The sequence below is a fragment of the Lactuca serriola genome, chromosome 3, assembly GCF_051521515.1.
Source record: "Lactuca serriola cultivar US96UC23 chromosome 3, Lser_US96UC23_V15, whole genome shotgun sequence".
In the NCBI taxonomy this organism is placed as follows: domain Eukaryota; kingdom Viridiplantae; phylum Streptophyta; class Magnoliopsida; order Asterales; family Asteraceae; genus Lactuca; species Lactuca serriola.
This window is the reverse complement of record NC_136410.1, coordinates 93684691-93689815: the sequence shown is the minus strand read 5'-3', so window position 1 is coordinate 93689815 and position 5125 is coordinate 93684691.

Below are 5125 nucleotides of genomic sequence, written 5' to 3'. Positions count from 1 at the left end.
ACCTGGGCCAATCAAGATGACCGGAGTACAAGAAATGGTGCGGATAATGCTAGATCAACAGATGGAAGAAACAAGGCGTTTACTTCAACAAAGTAAGGACGAACTTACTGTGCCGGTACGTCAGACACCCACTCTTGAGGCGACCATCTGGGTTGCTAAGTTTGTTGATGAAGTGATCAATGGTAGTATCGCCAGCAAGTTTGAGGTTGGCAAGAAGAGGAAATTTGAGGGTTCTTCAAGGTCTGACAAGAACAACATGTCCTCGAAGTCTGGAGAAGTAGGTAAAGCAAATGGTGTGATAAGTATGGAAGGAAACACAATGGTAGATGCCCTAAGGAAGTAACCTGCTTCAAATGCGGGAAGACTGGTCACTATGCCCACAAGTGCCCTACCGAGGAAGAAGTTTGCTTTAAGTGTGGTAAAGAGGGACACTTCAAGCAAGAATGTCCAATGAGAGCTACAAAGCCAAGTGTACCGCCGAAGCACCATGGGAGAGTAACTTGTTTTAAGTGTGGAAAGCATGGGCACTACGCCGATGAGTGTACATTCAACACCAAGGTGTGTTACGAATGTAATGAGGAAGGACACCTCAAGAAAGACTGCCCAAAAAGAAAAGGATTTACAAAGCCAAAGGCACCACGGAAGGACTATGGGAGATGCTACGAAGAAGTGACTTGTTTTAAGTGTGGGAAGAACGAGCATTACGCCAATATCTGTACATCCAGCAAGAGGTTTTGTTACGAATGCAGGAACAATGGACATATATCAAAGGATTGCCCAAAGAAAAGTGAAGCAGCAAGAGCGAATGCACCTCCAAAGCCAAGAAGCATCCTTAACGAAGCAGCTGACAATGCAAAGAAGAGTAAGGATTAATATCCGAAGGTCGAGTTATGATGTATCCTATTAGAGGCACAGTCTAGGGTGAACTTGAACACCCATGTAATCGTTTCAAGTAATAAAATAAAACCATCGTTTTGTTATCTGATGTGTTGAATGATTGTGTGATTTGCTGCATGCTGACTTGGGAAACTGCGAGACAATATTTGGGACGAGTATGAGTAGGTGTGAATGGTAGTAGAGGCCTATACTACCGGAAGCACATGACTCACATTTGGATCAGGGAAAGTCACAAGGTTACCAAGAAGCTAGTAATTGATTTCGTTTTATTCAAGTATGTCGTTACCATTGTTTCGGTAATGACTAAGAGAATTGTTGTTATCTCGACCCTAGTCGTCATATCACATTAAGTCCGACTACGATGAGTAGGTTACGTGGTGCAGAGAACCAAGTTCGATGTAGCGTCCGACTTAAGCCAAACGATTGAAATCGAAGCGATCAATAGAAGTATCGCGCTCGTTGTTAAAGAAGTTGGTGGCTAAAAATGCTACATGTTAAAATGTTATTATATCACATTAGACCATGAAGGAAGGCATATTCCTTTCCGGAATTTGACTCTAAGAGACCTAAGTCTAAGCGTTGCAACATACGATGATAGGTCATTAGAATATGACACATCGATCCATGGTAGTAATAAAAGAACTCATCTCAAGTTCGTATCTAGTAAGGATCGAGATTGTGACTTGAAGGTCATAATTTGGAGTCTAACCTGAAGTAGAGAGTAGGTGCACGATCGAGTACTGCTTACAATCAATGAGTCCAAGAGATAAACTTGAAGGAATATAGAAGTTATAATAATTACCTAGGATGGAGAGATGACGTATGGAGTCATTATACGAGCCCTGTTTCGTTGATGATTCTGGGACGTAATCATCCTAAGGGGGAGATAATTGTAACGCCCGCAAATCCGGGCTAGTTAATTAGAGGAAATAGGGGTCGAAAACGACATTTCGACAAAAGGTTATTTAGAATCAATAATCTTAACCAAGTTGTAGAATATGCCACAAGGTTTCCGTACATATAAAGAACGCCGAAATCCGAGTTATAACGAAGAAGTTATGACCCGTCGAAGTTTCACGACGGAACCGGCACGGCACCGGAAAACATAAATAGTGAACTTATGATAGAGCAAGATTTAGCCTTAGTGATCTTAAAAAAAGTAGTAGAATATGTTAAACTAAGAACATCGATAAAAAAGAACGCCCAAATCTGACTTCGTATGAAGAAGTTATGATTTTTCGAAGTTTCGGACTAGTAGTGTATAACCCGAAATTCGAATATTAGATCGAGCAGTTTTTGGCCGACACGACCTAAACGAGAATCGAAGATCTCGTTAAAAGTAGCATAACGAGCAAATGATGGGCGAAAAGGACATCGGATGAAGAAGCTATGAGGATTTAACGGACGAATCCTGTCCCGGCCTGTTAATAATATAAAATTTAAAATCAAGTCAAAATTAGCCGACGAAGTCTAAACGAAAGTTATAGACTACATCCCCACCTTCATGTGATATAAAGAACGTCGAAAACGAAGCTCGTATGCGAAAGTTATGAATTTTTAAAGTTGAGTATGCAAATTGCGAAATCTGATGCGAGATAGATGGCGTGGCCTCATCGCAGCCGTCCATCGCCGATCATAGAGTGCCCTTCGGATCACGCCACCTCGCCTCGCTTCGCCTTACGCCCCGCGTTGGAGTTCGGTACACCAAGCGTACCCTCGGTCCTTATCCTCTTCCGAAGTGCGAGCCAGCTGGTGTGAGCTGGCAACCCCATCCGAACTACGCCCAGCGTAGCTGCTAAACGCGCAGCCTAGTCCGAGCTACTGAGCGCCTATAAAAGGTTGCAAAGGTTTCCAAGTTTTTCACAACATTTCCTTTCTCTCTCTAAATTACTTTCTCTCCCTATCCCATTTTAACCCCTAAACTCTAGGAAAAACCCCCTAGCACCCTAAGGAAGCCCCGAGGCTCCCAGAGTCCCAAGAAAAAGGAGTCTTTCGGTTTCGAAATGCTGCTCCAATTAAGTTCCGATGTTCGATAAAATTCGCTGTAAGTGCGCTACGCTTACGCAATTTTTTATATAGCTTTCAAATAATTATAGGAATGTTATTAGGTCCTTAAAATAATTATTTGGGCTATTATTATGAGTTATATTGAGTGTTATTAGCACTTAATAATAGTCAGACTAATTAAATTGTCGCGATTATCATTAGACTAAACCCTAGTGGTATTGGTACTAGGTTTTATCGATGGAAAATTGTTTTAAGAGTATCGAAGCGCTGTCCGAGTACTGAGTCACCACCTACTCAGGTGAGTGCATAGTTACTTTCAGCTTACACATAGATATGAAGTATTTTATATAAATTACGTGCTATGTGTGCATATTATCTAAATACTTGCTATCTATGCAAGATGAATGTTTTATACATGTTTTCAATGATTAAACCTGTATATCCATTTTATATCTACAAAATGTGTTGGGTAAAACATGGGTAGATGTAATAGTTGCTGTGTGACCAAATAAAATAATGAGCGGCCTCGTTGTAGATGTTATTGATGATCCAATCATCTAGCAGAGTATGGATGACAACCACAGACTATTCTAGACAGTCCAGTGGAACACTAGCAGGCTCGCAACCTGTAGGTGTTTATTCGAACTGTGTGTTTATTCGAACTGTGTGAACTATGTGCTCACTAGGTATACTCCATCCCCCACATGGTTGCCATTAGGACTTTCATTGCCAAGGAATCCCCTTAGCAGTAGTGTCCACCCCAATGATAGTCCTTAGACTAGGTCCCTTGTGTTAGATGTTTTAGGGACATAATGTGAGGATAACGGGAATGGGTAATTGGGTTGATTGTTTGATGTTTAAAAATAATAATTATATTATTGTGGGTTGAAAACCCTATGTACTCACCAGGTTTCCCAACCTGACCCACTCAATTTATTTATATCACAGGTGTTGATATGAAGTCACATTACACTGAGAGATTTAAAGAGATGTAGATCACTAGTGTAAAATGAATAAAATACGTTTCTTCGAAAATGTTTTAATAAAGTATTTGATCATGTTTTTTTCTAGGAACAAATTCCACAACATTTTAATTAAAAGAAGTTCTCTGATTTTTAAAAAGAATAAACAAAAAAAAACGGTCTTTTCTGGCCGTGATTTTGGGGATGTCACAAAGTTAGAGGAGGACATGGAGCGATTGAAATCGGAATGGTAGTGTGGTGAGGAGAAGGAGGTGGAGATAAACCAGTGTTGGTAGGGATTACCTCTGGAGACACTTCTCGGACCGAATCATCAGACTTATCTTGCTTCGGCTCTTGTTCAACTTCAACATCTTGATATGAAGGAACGTAGTCACTATCACTTGATGATGGAGCTTTCACCTTGTGAGCCATCTTTTTCAGCTTTCGCTTCTGAGGAGCTGAAGGGTCTTCATAGGAACCATTTCGCTACTTTGGTGTGACAGGTTTAGAAGAGGGCCCTTCTTGAATTCCCTTCCTCATATCCCCTTTCTTGCCCCGTTTGGCTGGTTTATCAGCCATATCAAGCAATTCTTGCGTCTCTGGGGTTAACGGTCTCACTCCCGTGGCCGGAAGCTTTTTGTACTCACTAATTAGCTTGCTGGCCTTTGAAACACATTGATACATGGACTTCAGAATTGAACCAATAAAAGAAAACTTGGTGAAATCATCCACAATGATTTTTGTGGTGTTAAACGTAGTGATCTTAGATTTTAAGGAATCTGCCATAACTGGAAATTGGAACTTCTCCATTGCTCGTTGACTGAAAATTGTCCAGAATCTCTCACAAGAAATCTCAGTGTGACAAGATGAAGAATTCAAATTTGAATCAACTGCTCCCATAGAATCGACCCATAGTCAAGGTTGATTCCATGATACAGACCATAGAGAATGGTCATAAAACCCTTGCTAGCACAATCAAATCCTGTGACACGTTCAGAAAAACTCTTCGATAGAAGAGTAAACAATCCATTCAGTTGAGGAAAAAGGCAGGACTTCTTAACCTTGGTAATTGTAGTTAGAATGTCGTTATACCCCATGTTGTAGAACATCTCGAAGAGTTGTACAGTAGAAATCGAGTCGGGGTTCACCAATGAGTCGTTAGAAGGTAGCCCTAAAAGAGAACAAAATCTAACCTTCGAGACTGATGTCTTCTTATCAAAGATTTCATATAAAATTCTTTCATCGGCCTTGATATATTT